At 34.7% G+C, this 22359-nt stretch overlaps 1 long non-coding RNA gene across 1 annotated transcript; it reads left to right on the top strand.

Moving 5' to 3' along the window:
- The first annotated feature begins 1629 nt into the window (after nucleotides 1-1629).
- Nucleotides 1630-21898, top strand: LOC116422465. The gene is made up of 5 exons (XR_004233118.1): nucleotides 1630-1903; nucleotides 2704-2744; nucleotides 6272-6402; nucleotides 16832-16914; nucleotides 20183-21898. It is a non-coding gene; the product is annotated as an uncharacterized LOC116422465 (long non-coding RNA).
- The last annotated feature ends 461 nt before the right edge of the window (nucleotides 21899-22359 follow it).

The following is a 22359-nucleotide window of genomic DNA, read 5'->3' as shown; positions in this document are numbered from 1 at the left end:
GAGACATAGTGTGGCCTTAAGCAGCTTGCTAAGGTCTATAGGTCAGTAGGGTTTCATTTGTTTTTCTTCATCTGTGTATGCCTCAGTCCTTTTTTGTCCTATACCATAAACTTTTCCATATCAAGGATGTCTTTGGTTCATTTGATGGCACAACCAGGTTGAGAGTCAGAAGCCAAGACCCCTGTGGGGATATGCATGTTTTAAAACTCATCCTGTGATTTTTTTTTTTTAAGTTGAGCTTCGGTGAAAGCCTCCTGAATTATTTCTCCTTCTTTATCGGAAAAAAAAATCATGCAAAAGGATTCAGGTATCACATCAGCTACTGGTTAAATAAACTTGATTCTCTTGTGATTTACTGACCTGGTAAAATCCAGGTACACTATTGTTTCTTCCTGTAGGTACTTTAACAAACCAAATGAAGGGCCCACCAGAGGAAAGTTGTCACATTTACTGATTCATCAACACTTTCCTCAGCAGCCATAGTACCTGTGCCATCTGTGTTTAGCACTTACAGGGAAACCTCTTTGCAACTGCCTTACAAATCAGGGGCACTACCAAGGTCATCCTGAAGGGAATTTCAGGACACCACGAAGATGTTCAACTGCACGGCGGTAAGCAATAACAGCACTTCTGCACAAGTTCTCGAGCATCCAAAGCTGCTCCTCCCCAGCCTAGAGCTGCCTCCGGCCCACTGGGAGATGTGTATTATGCCTGGGTTAATTTGCTGATTAATCTCTAGTCAGTGGTTTGTGCTTTCCCCAGATGGCCAATTAAAATTTACAACTGGCAGAACAGTGCCCTGTTGGCAGGCTGCTGAGGGGCCAAAGCTAGAGGCAGTGACAGAAGGTGTGGGCCCAGTTTTTTGCCTTTTTCTTTTTCACTCATTCTTCCTTTCTTTTTCCTTTTCCTCCCCTTCCCTTTCCTTCCCTTCTCTTCTCTTTTCTTTCCTTCCCTCCCCCCTTCCCTTTCATTCTCTTCCCTTTCTTTCCCTTCCTTTTCCTTCTCTTTCCTTTTTCTTTTCCTTGATTTGCCTTTCTCCTTTCCTTTCCTTTCCTTTCTCCTTTATTTTCCTCTTCTCTCCTTTCCTTTCCTCTGCTCTCCTCTTCTATTCTCTCTTTTCCTTTTCCTTCCTTCCTCTTCTCTTCCCTTCTCTTTTCCATTTTTTCCTTTCTTCCCTTCCCTTCCTTTCTTTTCTCTTCCCTTCCCCTTTTTCCTTTTTCTCTTCTCTCTTCTCCCCTTCCTTCCCCTTCCTTCATCTCCCTTCCCTTCCCTTCTTCATTTCCCTTTCTTCCTTCCCTTCCTTTACCTCACTTCTTTTTCTATTTACCTGTCCTCCCCTTCTTTTTTCTCCCTTCCTCTCTCCTCCCTTACCTCTATCTCTTCCCCTTCCTTTACAGGACTCCTCTCACCTCCCCTCTCCTCTCCTCTCCTCTCCTGTACTTTCCTTTCCTTTTCTCTCTCCTCTTCTCTTTTTCCTTTCCCTTTCTGTTTTCCTTCTCCTTCACCTCTTTTCTCCTTCATTTCCTTTTGCCTTTCCTCTTCTCTCCTCTCCTTTCCTCCTCTCTTCTCTCTTCTCTTTTTCTTTTCCCTTTCTGTTTTCCTTCTCCTCTCCTCTGCTCTGTTCTTTTTTCCCTTTTCCTTTTGATTTCCCTTTCCCTTTCTGTCCTTCCACTCTGATCCCTCACCAACCCTTTTCATATAACTGGCTTAAATCAGGGGAAAGTATAGGCCAGGCTTATGCAGTGGATGTGAGACGTGTGGTGTGGTTTACAACTCTGCTGCTATTTACTCTCCAACACTCCCAGGGCTGCTCCAGTATTCCAGGCATCAACGGTTTTACCAACAGCAAATATAACTGACAAAATCAGCCAGGGGGCACAACTGATTTAACAGCTTCTGAAATGTAATAGCCTTTTTTCCTGATTTGCAGTCCCCATGGATTGATGGTCTAATATCATTCACTTCCTCACAAATATATAAAACATTTACAGTTGTTTGCGTAAATCAAAGACAAAGTGCTGTGTGTGAAGCTGATAATAAGTAATGCTGTGATATATATAAAAGATAACATACTTTTACAGCAATAACAAAAAAAATTAACTGAATTTTCTTCCTTAGCATACTATACAAATTGCATTGGTACATGCATCTGAATAAAACATAATGGAAAGAATTTAATTAAAGAAATGTAACTTGGTTTAATTCTTTACTTTATAGTAAAATATTTACCATATGCTTCAAATATGTATGAGTCATCTGGATTAGAAGTTCTGAACGAAATTGTTAATCAAGGCCAAGTGATTCTTAAATAAGCCAAACATGATAATGATGTATGGTATTATGACAGCTTGCTATTTTCAGTTACTGTTGATAACTAGTTTTTTTTTTTTAAAGTCAAATAAAATATTCTTAAGGAAAATTATTTTTAAGATGACTCTGTGGCTATTTATGGTAAACTTAATTTTAAGTAACCCAAATATAAGAAGATATCAGGCTTTTCTTTAGGTCCTTTTGAATTGAATGAATAATAGGAAAAATGACTAACAATCATACATAGTTTTAAGACCTCAAAGCGTTATGAAGAAAGCAGGCCTTATCACTGGAACACAAGTAGGCTTAAAGTTCATTTCTCTATACCACTAGCACCAGGATTCTTTGGGACTTCATTGATGGCTCATAAATTCTCTTTCTCATTTTCACCAGAAGCTGTCTTTTGCTGCAATATACCTATGTTCTATATCAGAGTAAGTGAAGAATTAATCAGTTCCTTTTATGATTATTTTCTTGTTTGTTTGTCTGTGTCTAAGTATGTACATATGTGATGAAAAATAATTTGAAAAGGTTAGCATGGAATGGTATAATAATAGGTGTGTTGAGTTTGGAATCAAGAGAGCCTAGACTAGAATCCTGCTTCTATTATTTACTAGTCATATGAATCACCATATCATTTAATTTTCTTGATTTTTTTTTTGTTTCATCATTTGTAAATTGGGGATAATAATACTAATACTCAGTGATGGATTACTTGGGAAGTTCAAATGGGAAAATAGCTGTAAAGCTTTTTGAAAGACAAAGAACTGTGTAAACATTAGCTTTCATTATTAGAGAGATTACTTAATTGTAATAATAATAATACATTTTTGTGTGAGACTAATTTCTCCTAAGAGCTATATATCAGAAGATCACAAACAGGCTTGATTCCTGATGACAAGATCATTTAGTTCAATCTCCTCTCTTGAAAGATGAAGGAAATGGAGGCCCTAGGAGTTTCAGTGTCTTGTTCAGGGTTAGACAAATAGTCATTCAAATGCAGGGAATGAAAATCCAGTGTTTTTTGCCGTTCTATCACACGAACTTAACATGCCTTTATTATTACTACGATTTTTTTTTCGGATGCCATTTTCTATGCAAATGAATGATTTCAGGAGATATTCCAGGAAAGCAGTGTTTTGTTTGTTTCCTGGCTTTTGATTTTACCACTGTGCATATCCATATATGAAAAGATATCAATACAGTTCAGGATCATGTGTGTGTGCCCACATGCGTACATGCTTAGTGAAAAGAAAATTTGAAAAGTCTAGCATAGAATGGTGTAGAAATTATGTATGGTGTAGTTATTATGTCACTATTTTTCTCCATGAGTCTGTCCTTTATTGATATATTCAGAATTGCTGCCACCTATCTTAGAAATAGTTCTGTTTTTTTTCTTCAAACCAGTGGTATTACATGCTAAAGGTTTAATTTAGGCACATAGCTAAATTCTCTGGTCTTCTTTTTTAAAAATGATATATGTGTGAAGGAACAGAAAAGTAGGTTCTTTGCTTATATGATGAATTTGTATTTATAATCTTTTTTTGTTTGTTTTATGTTGCTTTGTTTTTACAAAAGTCTTTGGTCAACTTGATCATACTTGTAAACAGCATCATGTAGAAAGAGTCCAGGATTTGGAATCAAAAGATCTGGATTCAAATCCTGTCTCTGCCATTTACTATTTATATTACATTGCAAGTCATCTAACTTTTTTGAATCTCTGTATCCTCAACTGTAAAATATGTGGGTTGGGCCAGATGTCCTTAAAGGTCTTTTCTGTCTCTGAATCTCTGATGCTGTGGTTTAATTTCTTCCTTTATCGAATTGCCTAGTAATTTGCAATGACTCTCCAACCTGAGCATGGCCTATTTTATTGCTCGGGATGAATTTCCCTTACTTTCAAATACTGAGAAACTCCTGAAGCTAATTATTTCTTCCTCATTGGGCAGTTTACTTGCAAAGAGTATCCAAGTACTCTTGACCCATTATAAAAACATATGCCTGCTGAGAGAACATGTAATTCTCAGGGTTTTTTTTTGCTTTTGTTTTTCTGTTACTAGTAGCTAGCACAGTGCCTGGCACACAGCAGGCTCTTAGTAAATCTTCTTTAGTTGAATTGATTTAAACATTTTTATTGAATATTGTACTATGTCTTCAGTACTGTGTCAGGAAGGCACTGTGGGAGATATACAAGAAGCAAAGGAAGCAGCCTTCCACAGGTTTATCCACTATTTTGTCATTGTGTAGAGGTGAGTATGGTTTTTTGAAGCCTAGACTAGTGAAGTTTAAGATCCTAACAAGCTGGAGGAAATCAAAATAGGATCGTTCAAATGGACAATAAATATATCTGTTGAACCACCCTAGTTAAATTTGGAGAAGCTCATTATCAGAAAAATGGTCAATTGGTGATGATTTTTGTATTTGACATAGCAATTTAAGAATATGTCTACTAAGGCAGGGAAAGATATGATCTATGATCATTTATTGTTGAAATCAGAGATCTCTGACCAAAAGGTCTTTCTACCTAGAAAGACAAGATATGCACATGAGATAAATTAAATAACAAAAGAATATGTGGAGTGTTATTAAATTTACAGCATATACAATTAGAGATTCATAGTATCATAGTTTTAAAGTTGGAAAATCATTTTGTCTAACCTCTTTGCTTTATACATGAGGAAAGTGAGGCCCACAAAGATTAAGTGACTTGCTCAAATTTATATAAATAGTACATGAGAGCCAGGATTTGAACTTGGCTTTTCTGATTCCAAATCCATCACTCTTTTCATTACCTCCTAAAATTTTGGGCTAGAAGGGATCTTAGGTATCATTTTGTCTAACCCTCTCAATTAACCAACCTTCTCAGATGAGATTCAGAAAAATTGAATAATTTATCCAAAGTCACAAAGCTACTTAATGGGAGAGATGAGGAAAACCCCCACTGTCTTGTTCATTGATTTTTTTTTTTTGCAGAAATAAATTTAAAAACCCTTAAGAATCCAGGAAAATAAATTCTTGCTAGAATCATTAAAACTATTTCCACATTCCACATCTTGCTATTATTATTAGTATTTCAACATATTATATTTTCCTTTTAGATTCTGTCTAAAATTAAAAGGCAGGAATTAAAAACATGCAAAATAGGCCAAATTTACAATCGTGAATATTAACTGAAAACTGTGGATATTCTCCTGTAACAGACTGAAGAGCCTCTTTTCATGTAACCCTCAAACTCTTAGGTGTCCTGCATTCTGCTGGTTGTTTTGGGTTTTTTTTGGTCAAGTTTGAGGCCATGTATCTGATCTAGCCATGATAGGAAGACCTGTGCTTTCCTGTTGAAAGGTTGCACAGCAAATTCAGTATGTTAGCTGCAATTTTAGCATGGCTTTTGCAACATGGGAGAAGTTTAAGTGAATTCACGATACTACAATTACATGTATTGGTCCCGTGTTTCCTATAAAGTCCTTGGGAAAGAGTTCAAAGAATATGCTTTCCTGTTGTCTTTAGATAAAAACACTCCTCATGCTAATTATTTGCTGCTTCATCTATAATATTTATAGAAGTTTAATAAACATGCAAATGCTATACATTTAGCTAAAAATCTGGTACAAGTAACCATTCCATTGATCCTGATCTTTGGGGAGTGTCCCGAAGAGAATTATTTTTTCAAATAAAAATTCCCAAGATGTTTGATAGTGACTAACCTATGTTTTTAGAAAATTATAATCAATAGTTAAATATCAGCTTTACTTACCCAATAAGACATCTAGATTTTTGTGTGTCATATGTATATGCATGTGTATGTGATCAATTTTTAGTTTTATTCTACCCTTTGCACTTTTGGATCACCTCCTATACTCATGGACTGCATTAGAAGAATTAGTTTTTATCAGGGTCTGACGTCATTGTTGAACAAAGGCAGCACAAGGTCTCCTCAATTAACCTTCTTTTCATTTCAAAGCAGACAGATCAGAACATGATTGACTGCCAATGAACCCAAGAGAACTTCTCGACCTCGGAATAATGACAAAGAATAGTGCCCACCATATATGGTCATTACAGGAAGATGGAACTAAAGGGTCAAGTTTCCTTGTAAGTGCTTTGGGGCAATAGAGTCTCCATTCTTGTTTGCTCATTTGCATATTTTACTTCATGAAGTGCTGCTTTCACCTAAAACACAATATAAGCAAATGATAAGGCCAGATGAATGCAACCTTTCAGTGCATAGTCTGACTAGTTCAAAGAGATATTTTCAAGTCATTCAAAAACAGTAAAATACCTTGAGCCAATCATTATGACTCTGTTCTAATGTCCACCCCATGGATAGGGTTATGGTTGAAATATGTGTCAGCAAAGTCCAATGGTGTTTCTAGTAATGGAGTCCCCTTGGCCAACCCTTGACCAAAATAATCCTGTATCATAATGTATTCTATGTTTTAATGGGTTTTATGATAGTGAAGTTCTATCTTGCATTTACATAATTTTTTCTTAATGGAGCACAAAGCAGTATAAAAGGTATATTTAGACTTGGTAGAAATAAAGGCACTGTTTTGGTTTTGATTTTAGATTCATAGCAAACAAGTGCTGTTCCCATTGCAGCCTTTTCAAAGCTTAAGGCACAGGGCAAGATTTGAATTTTATACTGCAAATAATGCATATACTTGTATCTTGCTGCTAAATATTTAATAAGCTCTTCAGGAAAAAATACTATAACACTTTTAAATTTAATCTGCATTAACATTTTTTCATCATTTTTTGGGCTTGACAATCAACAAAACACATCAAGTCCAATTTATAGCATTTCCTGATTTCTGAGATATAAATGCTCACACCAAAGTTTTAAAAACTTATTTTCTCCAGCCCATAGGAACTGGCTCTAGCACACCACTACTTGTATCACTCCCACACATTATTTACACTGCATTAACACTAATGCATAAAACAGTGTTTCAAGTTTCATGTCAATGAAGCATACAGTCAGTTGCTGTCTTTGACTATGAACAGATGTTTTGAAGGGAGAGGCTAGGAGTTGGAGTCAGAAGACCTGAATTCAAATACCAGTCCTAACACTGTATCTTTTGGGAAGTCACTTGTCACTCTAGGCTCCAGTTTTATCATTTGTAAAATGAGGGGTCTAAACAAAACAATCATTTCCAGTTCTGAAAACTGTGAGTCTGAGTGCATTTGTCCTGTGAGAGGGCAGATCTTTTAAGTCACCTCCAGTTTTGTGTCCCTTTCCTTTCAACATCCTAATGTGTTTCAGGTCACAAAAACAAACTAGCCACTTGGTACTCAAATACATCTTCAAGACCAAGCTTCCCTTGAGACAAAAGAAACCATGATGGGAAAAGTGGGCCTACAAATGTGAATGTCTATGCATTGATCCCTCATACCTCACACTCACAGCTTGGAAATCACTATCAGAGCCTCCCCACTCAAATGACCTTAAATCCCTACTTAGGAATTTAGGATAGCTTTCCTCTGTATCCTACAGTTTCATAGACCTGTGACTTGAACTGCTACCACTGGGCAAATCATTTATGTTTTCTGAACTTCTCTACCTCACAGAGTTATGAGAAAATTACATTCTACGAATTAAAGTAGTGTTTAATATAAGTTGTTATGTCTATAATTCACACACAAATGTCAGTTAAGTATAAATCAAATGACATTCTGACCTTGGGCAGATTATTTGAATTAGAGTAACCATGTCACCTCCCTCCTTACAATCAATGAACTTCAGTGACTAACTTATCATCTCTAGGATCAAATACAATATCTTGTATTTGATATCCAAAGCCCTTTGCTTCCTGCTCTTTCCCTACTACCTTATCTATCTTACTTTTTCTACCTCATCCCTACTTCTGTTCTCTGTGATCAGGATACTGGCCTCCTTGCTGTTCCTTGAACAAAATGCTCCACTTTCCAACGCTGGGCATTTTCACTGGCTGTCCCCCTTGCCTGGAATTCTGTCATTTCTTATTACGTCCTTCCTTCTTCACCAAGCTTTCCTGGCTTCCTTCAAGTCCTAGCTAAAATCTCTTTTTTCCATAGGAAGCATTTTCCAATCTCATTGATTTTTAAATGCTTTCTCTTTGTTCATCACTCTCAATTTATCCTGACTGTAACTTTTTTTTGTACATAGCTATTTTCATGTTGTCTTCCCCATTAGACTATGCAGTCCTTAAGAACAGCAATCCTACTGCTTAGGAGAGTGATCTGAATGCAAAAATAATGTTTAATAAATGTTTATTTACTGATTTTGTGACCCTGGGAAAAATCACTTAATTTCTTAGAGTCTAGTATCTTATGTAAAATGGGAATAATAATGTCTATAATACTTACTTCATAAGGTTATTGGGGAGATCAGATAAAATCAAATGTATGTTAGGATATTCACAAATTATAAGGTGTGAAGAACATCAAGGTGATGCAAGTTAGAGTGCCAGACATGAAATCAGGAATACTCATTTTATCTCAGTTATCTACTAGTTGTGTGACCTTGGGTTAGTCATATAATTTTGTTTACCTTGGTTTCCTCCTCTATAAAAATGAGCTGAAAATCTTTCAGTGGCAAACTACTCAGTATCTTTGGCAAGAAAAGCCCAAAAAGCTCAGAAAGAGTTGGAAATTATTGAAATGACTAAATAACAAAATATCAGTGAGTTGTTTGTAGCTGTTGTTGTTATCTTCTTAATTTTATGTTATCCATAGGAAGAAGGGAATTAACCCCATTGGTTCCTGAAATTCCTCCTAAAACTCCAAGTATTATATTTTGTAGTGCTAGACACTGGCAAACATGCACTGGATCAATATATTGTGCCCATAGTTTCTTGAAAATACAAAGTTTTCAATCAACTGGGAAAAGAATAATAAATTATCCCTTTAACCAAATAAAAATCACTTTGCATTAGTAACTAAATATTCAAAATGGGTTTTTAACCAACTTTAAGAATTTTCCTTAGGAACAAGTTATTTAATGTGAAGATCCATGCCCTCTATACTTTAAGGGTTCTGGTATTCCATTTCCAAATTCTTGGACAAGTAAGACCAAAGACAAAAGTAAGTGAAAAACTGACATTTTAAAATAATCAGTGGTAATAGCATGTGCCCATAACATCACTTCCATTTTTCACTCAACTAACTGGTTAAAGGTAAGACTAAAAATTGCGGTTTCTGTAGTCAATTATATTTTCCTTCTACTCCTATTCTCATCCTAGCCCATGCTTAAATCAAAGGAGAGTCGAGAATGGGGGAATTTTGGAACTGTTATCTTTTTTTAATTATAGCTTTTCATTTTCAAAATATATACATGGATAATTTTTTTTACATTCAACCCTATAAAATCCTGTGTTCTAATTTTTTCCCTACCTTCCCCCCCACACACACCCCCAGGCGGCAAGTGATCCAATGTATGTTAAATGTACAATTCCTCTATGCACATTTCCACAAATATCATGCTACACAAGAAAAATCAGATCCAAAAGGAAAAAAATGAGAAAAAACAAAATGCAAGCAAACAACAACAAAAAGAGTGAAAATACTATGTTATAGTCGACATTCAGTTCCCAATGTCCTCTCTCTGAATGCAGAAGACTCTTTTCATCACAAGACCATTGGAACTGGTCTGAATCACTTCATTGTTGACAAGAGCCATGTCCATCAAAATATTATCTTGCTGTTGCTGTGCATAATGATCTCCTGGATCTGTTCATTTAGCATTAGTTCATGTAAGTCTCTTCAGGCCTCTCTGAAATTATCCTGCTGATTGTTTCTTATAGAACAATAATACTCCATAACATTCATATATCATAACTTGTTCAGCTATTCTCCAACTGATGGGAATTCACTCAGTCTCCAGTTTCTAATCACTACAAAAAGGGCTGCTACAAACATTTTTGCACATGTGGGTCCCTTTCCCTCCTTTAAGTCTCTTTAGGATACAAGCCCACTAGAAACACTGCTGGATCAAAGGTTATACACAGTTTGATAGCCCTTTGGGCATAGGAACTAGCTTTTTTCTTTACCATATCAGTAAGACCAGACCACAGGGACGATTTCCAGAGAAGAGGAGAAAGAATTTTCTCTTGGCATCCCTTCCCTTTCTGCTATCTTTATCTTCCCCCTGGGCTACTTAGAAACTCTAATTGGCCTATTGAAGCAAAAAACTTGGATCAAAAAACCTAGATATTTTGAAATATGACTACCCAAATCAATCTAATATATGTATATCTGGCTTATTCCCACAAAAATAAATTAGGTAATGAGTACTAAATTTATTAAATGACTTCATTTTGGGAAAGATATGGGATTGCTTTAAATAGTGGAATCTGATTTTCCAAATACTGTTTACAAACTTTTTTTGAGAAACATTATGTCATGTTAGCATGTGTATTTCTTTCAGGTTCACTCTGGATCAATTATTTGATCACGTGTCTGGACAAGAGCTTAACCTTTTTATCTGGCACTCTATTTTCCTATCCAAAAGCCCATCTTTTCTACAGCTCCCTAGGGGTTACCAAAGGAGTGATAAACAAATGTTTCATTTAACACAGTTTTCCTTATCCCTGATACCAATTGTGTCTCAGGATTCTAATGACCTTTTCCCTGCCCTATTTGATAGAAGGTAGAGAATACATTGGACAAAGTCAAGAGGATCTTGGAAAATTAGTTTATATTTTCTTATCTGGAGATGACTTAGCCATTTTATGATGCTGTCACATAATTATATATATATGTATATGTTATTTTTATATATACATGCATATGTACATACACACATATATCTAAATATCTATATCAAAGGATATTAGATAGAATTTGACCCCCCTAGTATTTTAAATTAGAAAACTAGGCCCCAGAGATCAGATAATTTTACATAATTATTGAATCTCATAGTGCAGGGATCTCAAAATAGATAAAGTCCAACCATTAGAATCACAGTCATTATATGTTTTCCATATTGTTTTTACAATGTTACTGTAGAAACTGTTTTCCTGATTGTCATTTTCACATCAGTTTATAAGTCTTCAAAATTGTTCATTTATATATATTGATATTATGATATAAATTATCTTTCTGATTTGCTTTTTCACTCAGATAGAAAATGGATCTGTGCAGGCTGCATATTGACTTAAAAAACCATTGAGTTTTTGTTTATTTTGTTAAACAGTCCCTAATTGCACTTTAATACTAGTTCTGTCCCCAGTTGGGAGTTTTGTCGCCAAGTTTGACATCTCTGGTCTAGCCCAGATTACTCATCTCATTCACAGAGTAGTATGAAAGACTCAGATAATTTGCTGAAATCTAGATAAACTATAGCATTACTCCAATCCACAAGGCAAACAGTTATCAGAAAAGGGAATTACCTTTAGTCTAGTATAGTTTGTTTTTGATGAATCCATCTTGAATCTTTGTGGCTATTGCTCTGCTTTGTACTAATCATCCCTTTATTAATGCCAAATTTCATTATACTAGTTAAGCTCATCAGATTACAGTTTCCAGATTTACCTTTTCCATTTTATTAAAATCAGAACATTTGCCTGTCTATAATTTCATAACTTCTTTCTCATATTTCATGAAAAAGGCTTCATTTTTTATAACACTATCATTTTCTAATATCATTATTCTCCATACAACACTCTCCTAGAAGAAACAAAAATTATTTAGCAAAACAGAGCCTCCTAGTAATCAAATTAGAGAATATAGAGAAGATTCTGTACTTATAGACTTGTACCTCTCTACTGAGACAGGGGTGATATATTTCTTCATAGTTCCTATGGAATCAATGTGGGTCATTGAATTTGATCTGATTTTATTTTGTGTTTTCACTCACAAAACTGTGATCATTATGTATAATTTCTCTTTCTGTAAATTTTCAAAGCTCTCTCATAATACTTTATCAAATCACATCCACCAAAACTTTCAGAGCTCTAGTATGTGAATCATCTAGCTCTATTGATGTAATCTCATCAAAATCAAGCTAGATTCTTTCATATTATCTCCTTAATTATATTGGGTTCAGCTTCCTATTAGCCATTCTTATTCTTTTAATTTTAATTCAATGATCATTCTCCTTTAAGGAACTTTTTAAAAAAAGTGAATTAAGTCTAATACTCCTGTTTTATCTTTTATCTTCTTTATCATAAATCCACCCATCCAGGTCAACCATCTCATCCTTTATTTGAGGTTTCTATTCCCCCAATTAATCAACAAAAGACCTTTAAATTTTCTTTTGATCAAGTTTGTTCCAATGGTATGTGTTAGAGCCATAATTTGAACCAGAGAGTCTAAATGATTCCTCATGAATATAGTGAATTTTTTACCCCCTTAGCTAATGTCATCATTAGAAAAAAAAAGTCAGGGGATCTTTCCTGCCTGCAGGAGACAGAGACACCATTCCTTTTGGCTCTCTCTGACTGTCTCCTGTCCTGTCCTGCCTTCAAGGGCAAGAGAGAAATTCTAAGCTCTCAGTTGCACCCTGTGCTCCTGTTTCTTAAGCTGTTTAACACTGGGAGATGGTGCCATGCTGAGGCAGCAGGGCCAGTGATAGTAACACTTGTGAACTCACTTGGAAATGAATAACAAACTCCCAGACATACTTTCTCCATACTAGCGATCCTGAACCCTCAATAAACAAACCTCTTTTTCATAACCCCATGGCCTACTTCTTTATCCTATATCCTTTGTACACCCCCCCCTCAATATTATACTCTTGTTACCCCCTTTCCAGTGGATTCTCTGAAATATGTACATCATAGGTAAAAAGAAAATTGTGCTCTCATCTTAAAACTTTTCCTTTCTCATTCCTTTCATCTTCTAACTTCCTCTTGATAACACATTCTCCTTAGCTACCCTTTCCAACACTGGATGCCCTTTTATTTGTTCCCATGACATATTAGTCAAAGCAAGGGATTTAGAATATTTCTTGTTCCCCATTGCCACTTCCGGGCTTTCCGTGTCTCTCCATCATTCAGTAACCTCTCATCCTTTGAGATGAACTCAATCCATGTCTATCACCCAATCGAAGTTTTTATATTTGTATCAAGTGACATCTAGAACACTCTCTTTCTTTTCTCAATGAATTCAGGGTCTGATTAAGTTTTCTTCTCTTCCTTAACTAAGTATACTTCAATCTATATATCTATATTTATCTATCTATCTATCTATGTGTGTGTGTACCACATTTATTATTTGTCCATTTTTGAAGAGGGTCAATGACATCATGGGTGATGTCTTAAATTGTGCATCATCTGAATTTAAGTGAGGCAGAGTGGCAAAAAATCTTCAGGCTCACTCTCACTTTCTGAGTCATTGAACTTCAATGACAGGACAAAAGTCAAGAAGACTGGTGATGGCCCATTTCTCTGGGAAAAATCTTCACATGTTTAGGATACAGATTGTCCCTGGGAAAGAACTAAGGAAAGAACTGACAGGTTTGAGGTGAACTGACAGGTTTGAGGCCTATCAGTTATCTTCAACCTGGTTTAGTTTTATCATAAAAAAGTTTATTAGTGTGGCCACCATACATGATACAGCTTCATGGAGCCTCAGATGAGAGTTACATGAATCAGGTGACTACCAAAAGTGCAAACAGCCCTGAAAAGGTTTCATGCCAGAGATATCTGAACAACACACATAAACACATATGTCACACATATAATCATACACATGTATGAATATACATCATACATAAATACACATATGTTATATATACACACCATAATACACATACAAAGATTTATTTGTGAAAGGAGGTAAGGAACAGATTATATCTTATTACATATCATATGTATGTGATATATAATATACTATATGTCTGAGGTAGGGCATATATTTAGCTCCAATCTAGGTATGTAACATTGACCACATTCTGTATCTATATGCTTGTCCAATTTGACTCCTTAGTGAACCAGTTCAAGTCTGGACTGTTTTCTTCTCTTGAATGCACACACACACATGTACACATATATGGATATAGATATATATATATATATATATATATATATATATATATATCTTCTCTTGAATAATTATGTCTCTATATCTTGAAATACATGCAAGATTATGATCTCACCATGACTTCCAATCTCTTGACTCCTTAATTCTTTCCCAGGCCATCACCCTGAATTGACTTTATTCTTTTCCCTACTCTATATTGACTCCTTAATGAACCAGTTAATCCCTACACTGGTCTCTTTTCTTGAATTCCTTGCCCCTTCATCCTTTTGCTGATCATGCTTGGCTAATCCTCAATCCTGAATTATTCCCACCATCTGCTACCTTTGCTCCTAATCATGTGCTGCCAAACAAATCTGGAGAAAGTCATAAAAGTGTGATTATTGGTTTATGGCATGTAATCTCACCTGGGCCTTCATTGCATCAAGACAATTCTTTCCTAGCTCCTATAATAAGTCACTATTCCATTTACCATAGTCTCTCTTCTGAACTTTTTCATTCCATCTTACACTTTTATAGTTCTTATCTCCCTCTTCTTACAACTGATTTTTTTTTGAATAAGAAACATTGAGGCTATTTATTAGGAGCTTCCTCTTCTCCCCTCCTCCTCATCTCATACCTTCCAGTAATATTCTGCCATTCTGCTTTCACCTGCCTCACACAATGAGATGGCCCTTCTGTTTGCCAAGGTATATATAACTGATCTCATTCCATCCCAACTTCTTCAGCAGATTGTCCTTTTACCCCCACTTTCACTTATCTTTAGTCACTCCTTGTCTGACCGTAGCTTATTCCCTTCTGCCTACAAAAGTGCTCATGTCTCCCCTTTCTCAAAATGGAGTGTTTGTGAATAAATTAGTTCTTTGCTATTTGTTTTTTTTTTTCATCCTGGAACTGGTACTTAATAAGAAGAGGGTCAAGCCTCGGTTATAAAACTTGAGGTTTTCTTTGTCACATTTGAAAATAGGAATCAAGAATTTAGCTGCAACTTAAAAAGTATATCACCTAGATAAATAACATTTAATTGAGCAGATAAATATAATTCTATCCAAGTATGTATGCTCTCTGAGGAGAGCAGAGTTACCCTCCATCTAAAATCTTCGGTTTTTCCTCCTGGCAGGAATCAAAGTTTCCCTTGGAGAAGAGTAGGTAGGGATGGGGAAGAGACACTAGAAATAACTATTCTTGTCTCTGTTTGAGTCACAAATGACACATCCTTTATACATGTGAGAAACAGCTATATTATGCCTAGTTGCCAAATTTAATGGCCTTTCCTTAGTTCTCATCCTCCTTAGCCTGTCTTTAACTTTTGACACTATTGATCACTCAAAGTCTTTGTGATATTCTCTCCTGTTGTTGGGTTTTTTCCCTATCAGAATTCTCCTTGTTTTCCTTTGCTGGATCTTTGCTGGATCTGGAGTCAGAGGACATGAGTAAAAACTCCAGATCTGACTCCAAAGGCCTACGTTGTCCCTTTTTCAGAGTCATTGCTTACTTGACCTCAATTTCTTGAGTACCACTATTCAAAAATAGGCAAAAAGATGGCTAATTATCTGTCAAGCTAATGTATGAAAAGTGTTTTTGTGTTTAAGACAGAACCAGTCTCAACTATAGAAACTTTAAGATAAATGAAACACAATTATATTGGTTTTGGATTACTGTGTATATTTAATTACATTTAAAAGCATTTGGAAAGTCATTGCAATTTTTCACTTGTATATTCTTAACTTTTTGGACCAGACCTATGATTTCACTGTTGTGCTGAATTTCTAATAACTAAACTCCCTCTCTCGGTTCAGATTGGTATCTGATTTGAAATTTAAAACTCTTAGAGAGTTGTATGAAACATTGAGAAATTAAGTGACTTGCTTAGGATCACATGAACTTGTTGACTCTGAGGCCAGCTTTCTATTGTCATGCTACCTTATATCTGTTTGAAGCTTTATATACATATGCATAAATAAGATAAACATTTTTAGTCATTATTCAGAATGAGTTCTCCATTTCATTTGGGTAAAGTTAGAAATAATTATATCTTTGCCATTTTTGAGCATTTTCAAAATCTTAGCTACCAGGAGGAAATAGAAAGGGGGATGTAAACATAGTTGAGGATTGGTAGGGCCTGGCATATGAGATAAATTAAATGTGATCGTTTGATCAGTTGGTGAGAAAGTCAAGGGAATTGATAATTCTTCACTGTACAAGGTGTATATAAAATGGAGAATAATGCATGAATGAGAATACAGTCCAAGGGAAGAGTCCTATAAATAAAGAAGTTAAACTGAACAAATGAACATTTGGATTGAGTAGATCCAAATGTTCATTTGTTCAGTTTAACTTCTTTATTCTGCTACTTGAGTAGCAAGAAATTTTTTATTTGTGCATCAGCAATTCAGAAAAAAATAAGACTAAAGCAGTGACAGTCTTAATCTGATTGCTGTTGTTTGTCCTCCCTTCTCAAAGAGAACCATGATATCAGGGAGGCAATGCCATGACATCTAAATGAATTGGATCAGAGTGAGGGAAGGCTGTGCAAGGTCACTAGAGTCACTTTCTACTGCAGAGACATCTGGTTCCAGTGGTAAGATACAGATCTGGATTACTGGAGATGGTCCTGGATGCAGTGGAAATCTCAGTATTTTTAAGGTAATGTCTTTAAGAGGTCTCAGTTCGATTAAGGCAACACCCAATCAGTGATTAAAGCTAGGTAAGAAATAATCTGTTAACAGATTGTGTATAAAGTAAGTACCAGGCCCATTTGTATTCAGTACCCATTTGTGCTGGATTGTCACCTGGTTTTCTCTAACTCTAACAAAATCTTACTGAACTTAGATACTCAAATGAGCTCTCTCTTATTCAAAACACTTCGAGGAGCAGTATACTTATTCCAACTAGTTCTTAAAAATTTTTTTGGGGGGAGCCTCTTTTGGGACTCCTTCTGGAGAGTTAACATAACAGAGTTAAAAGGGTACTGGATATGGAAACAGTCAGAAGATGTTGGTCTGAAGGTTGACTCTACTCTTTGTTACCAAGATGAACTTAAGCAAGCCAATTAACTGCCAGGTTTCTTATTCCTTCTATCTTTAAAACCTATAAAATAAGACCTCTGGTTCATTTTTTTGGTTTTACATCAAGTCGTAACAAATGTTTATTTTGTGACAGTGAATTTCATCTTTGGAAATAGCCAGAAGTTATTTAGGCACAAAGATATTGAATTAATTCTGGTTTGAAGCTATATAATATTTGGGGACCAAAAGCAAAGAGACTAGCTTTCTTCTAGACTTCTTAAAGTTGGCTCTAAGGGAAATTTCTAAAGAGGAATTTCAAATAAGCACTGAGCAAAGTCAATAGTGATGGAACGCTTAAGCAGCCTTCCAGGGTGACTTCTAGGAAAGGGAACACCCATTTGTACATAAAAGTTATTAAATGATTTTTGTTAAATCTTAGTGTTGTTACTTCTGAAATAGGATACAACTAGATAAAATGATGGCAGGGCAGTCATTGTATGCTATTATTATGTTATTTCCAATTTGGAAATTTGTTCAAAGATTGATTTTACAGTATAAGCTGAGGGACTGGAGAAAACATAGCATTTATTTATATGCCACTATATGGAGATTGGAATGACCTGGAAATTATATTGCTTGGGAAATTGTAGGTTACTAGTAGACAATGGCCTTCAATAATTGTGAATTAGTTTGAGAATAATATTAGAAGAATCTATTATTACAATGAGATACTTTGTATAAAGTATATAAAATTTATATAAAAGTATGTTAATCTTAATTAATAGGTTTGTGACCTGCTCAAAGTTATACAATAAGTAAATGAGTCAATCTTTTGTTTGTTTTTTTTTTATTTCTGCATTCAATGTTTTTCCTATTTTATTCAGCCTGCCTCACACATAATCAATGACAAAGAAGAGTATTAATATCGATCTAAAATAGTATTGGTAGGAAAATATAAAAAAAGAACAGTAAATGAACATGAATTAGGGAATCACTATTCTATATTGAATGACAGGCTTTCAAAGCAACTCAGGAGCTAGAATGAAATGAGAACAAAATAAGTATAATTGTACCCTTTGGATTCCCATGCAGTATAAAAAGTTTTTCCCCCCTTTAGTGAAAAATAAATCCAACATAGAAGATATGGGGAAATTAGGACACAAATGCATTGTTAACAGAGTTGTGAGCTAATCCAATCATTCAGCAAATTTGAGCTATGCCCAAAGGGGAATTAACGTGCATACTCTTTGATCCAGCAGTATCACTAATAGGTTTGTATTCCAAAGAAGCCATTATAAAAAAAGGAAAAAAACCTATATGTGCAATATTTGTAGAACCTTTTTTGTGGTGGGCAAAAAATTGGAAACTGAGGCAATGCCCATCCATTGGGAAATTACTGAACAAATTGTAGTATATAAAAGTGATGGAATACTATTGTGCATAAGAAACAGTGAACAAGTAGATTCAGAAAAACCTGGAAAGACTTATATGAATGGATGCTGAATGAAGTCAGCCAAACCAGAACATTTAACACAGTAACAACAATATTGAACAATGGTCAACTCTGATAGACTTAGATCTTCTCAGCATTACAGTGATCTAAAATAATTTCAAAAGGCTCATGATGGAAAATGTTATCCTCATTTAGAGAAAGAACTATGGAGTCTGAATGCTGATTGAAACATAATATTTTCACTTTTTTTGTTGTTTTCATTTTTTTCCTTTTGCTGTTTCTTCTTTCATAACATGAGTGATGTTGAAATATGTTTAAGATGATTACAACTGCATAAGTTATATCAGATTGTTTCCTATGTTGGGGGAGGAGTAAGAGAAAAAAATTATCACTGAATCTTACAAAATTGAAAACTATCTTTATATGTAATTGAAAACAATAAATTACTATTTACCCCCACCCTCAAGCCAAGATATTGTATATATAACAAAAAAGCTTTTTATCCCTTCTTTGGAACATTAGTATTATACAGAAAAAATAAAATCTTTTAAAGAGCGAATACTGTACAGAGACTGCACTGAGATGTTAAAAATATCTACCTTCTCTTTGTAGTAATCCTAATTATTGCTAATAATTGAATATAAGGATAGAGTCTAGAACTGAGATTTCATTGGAATAAGAAACTCTCAGGTTAGTAAATTGTCTCTATCAATGCAGATGGGCTCCCTTTTTTTTTTTTTTTTTTTTTTTTTTTTTTTGTGAATTATGGCCTTTGAGAAGCAAGCATTTATTAAGTGCTTACTAGATGTCAAGAACTTTGCCAAGTGATAGGGACACAAACCAAAAGAAGCTTACATTGCATGGAAGTAATTTATCCAGTGACTTATCCAATCATAAAATTTGATCCTTGAACCAAATCACATAGCAAGTAGTGTAGTCTTTTTGAACTCCACATAAACATAAATAGCAGTCCAATTCATAAATGCCCATTCCTCATTACTCTGAGTTAACTACTCTTCCCTAGACTAAAGAAATTATAGGACTACTGGAAAGGTAACCTGAAACAGTGGAAAGTATGCCAGATTTGCATTCAGAGGAGCTGTGTTCAGATTCTAGCTCTGTCACTTACTACCTCTGGAATCTTAGCAAAATCAGTTAAATTTCATGAATCTATTTCCTATTTTATAAAATGAATGGGTTGGACAAGAGAGCATTTTTAAGTCCCTTCCAAATCTAAATCTGAATGAACCTCAATATAGAATATATGTGATGTTTGTCTCCAAAGTGTATTGTGATTAAGTATTCAATGCTTCTTGCATTTACTTTGGTAACAAAATCAGCTGTCTTCTACTTCTAAAAAAAAAAAATTGGGCTAATATAAGGATAGGAATGAAAAAGTAAAATACTAAATGAATATTTCAGAAAACTAAAATTGTGGGTTTTTTTTTTCCAGGTGGCGCTGTTACCTGCAATTAGGCTACGCTTTTGGAAAGAAATCTTAAAAAAAAAAAAAAAAAAAAAAAAGTATAATTGATCCCCCAGTTAATCCAGAAATTAACATAACTTGCCAACTGTGTCCATGGCCCATCTAGCATAATGGTTTGCTATCTTTTTGATTAACTCGGGCTTCCTATAATCACACCACAATAATATTCTTTGTAACAATTCTTCAATGTTTGTTTGGAAACAAGTCAGTTCTAGACTCTAAATTCACCAAGTGGAGAGACCAAGTCAAGGAGAAGCTTATATATAGTATTTCTGGTAGATTCATAACATGGCAACCCTATTAGGTCATTTTCTATTCCATTCAGAATATTAATGATTTAAGAGACTTAATATCCTGGAAAAAATGAGGAGGAGCTTTAGAGATTTAAACAAAGCAAGGCAATACCCATGCACAGTAGAAAGATTTCCTTTGCACTTATTCACCAAAGCTCTAATGTTACAGGCAATGGATGTGAGGGTCCATGACACTAGGTATTCTATGAAAATATCATCATCTTACTAGATGTGAGGTGGACATTACAATTCAGTTTCTTTTTGTCTAAATTGTAATAGAAAAGCTATATTCAACAATAAAAAAAAGAATTATACTTTGGTAAGGAAATATTGGAGGTTTTCAGCACTTTCCCAGGCAGGCCAAATGTCTTCATCTGCCATGTAAATGCAATAAAAGGATATATGCATGAAATTATAGGATTTATGGGTGACAGAGAAACTAAACCACATAAAATATCATTTTTGCTTTAAAATTTGGTCTTTCTAACATGTGTTAAAAAATATAGATGCCTTTTACTAATGAAGTACATCAAAGCACATTATACTCTGCATTTTGTGAGAACCAGGCAATTTATAAATGCGATTCACATTTAATTAGGAGTCATTTCTTTTCCATAAGCATATTTACTCGGATTTCTTGTTCCTACGGCAACTCAGTGAGTAGTACGGCCACAAGAACGGTCTAGACTAACCTAAAAAGAGAAATGGAGATTAATAAGCAAGCTCAATATTAAGACGATAATACAGAAGAACAAACTCTAAGATTGGGAGAGAAGCATTACAAAGGAGCCTTAAATCAGAATCTCTTATTTCAAAGAGCCTATTTATAGCTGTACAGATTTTATTTATTCAAGAGTACCCACAGTACACAGTGAAAGAGATGACTCGTTTTGCACTAAGTTCTCTAATTGGCTATCAACTCAGGTAGTGGTTGTTGTTGTTGTGTTAATTACAACCCACTTTGAAACAGATTTAAAATTCTTAACAAGGGGATATGTAAGCAACATTTTAACTAGATGTATGTGTGGATGTACCCCTTCAAATCACAGGAAGTTTTTTTAAAAATAATCAGATGATTCCTAAATGGGATAGATTTCTAAATCTAGCATTAATATAAGACAATGCTATTAGTATTATATTGGGCAGAGGGTGAGACATTCTTAAAACCAAATGCTTACAACATAACCTTATTCTTAAGGTTATTCTCTCATAGGCTGTTTTAAAAAGATGAACAGTCAGAGTTAGCTAAAGATGTGCTTGTCATAAATATTGACTGAAGTGCATTTTTAGCGTTATTAAGAAGAAAAGTAAAAAAGATCAGTGGGATTTTTGTATTTTCCCTTTTAAAATATGTCTGTAACTGACACTTCTTAGGTTGTGTCTTTAAGATAAAAAATATATTTCTCTACAAAGAGATATTTTTAATATTCCTGTTAGATAGAAATCAGATGCAATTAAGAATTCTTTAACCTTTAGAGAAAATTAGGAAATAACTAAATAAATAATAAGTCCTGAAGTTAAACTATTTTTGTGTGCTTCTTTTTTGCAGCTGGATAGTGAATAATTACCATGTATTATTTTTTTTCTTGCAATCTCCTTGTGTTTCAAAATAATAATTAGAACAACGACCAAAAGTTTAAAAAATGTAATCCTGTAGAAAATCTGGTCTTTACTCTTAATTTTTGCTTACAGACAATGACAAGCTTTCTTAGAGGTTTTTCAATCCAACGTATTTCTATGTTAGAGAATTACACTATCAACACGGCAGCCATGACATCATTATCAAGCCTCCAAATGATCATGCTTAGTAGCAAAAAAAAAAAAAAAAAAAAAGTAAAAATGGCTCTTTCT

The sequence above is a fragment of the Sarcophilus harrisii genome, chromosome 3 (genome assembly GCF_902635505.1).
Source record: "Sarcophilus harrisii chromosome 3, mSarHar1.11, whole genome shotgun sequence".
NCBI lineage: Eukaryota > Metazoa > Chordata > Mammalia > Dasyuromorphia > Dasyuridae > Sarcophilus > Sarcophilus harrisii.
The sequence above is the reverse complement of the archived record's forward strand: the minus strand, read 5'-3'. Positions and strand labels throughout refer to the sequence as shown.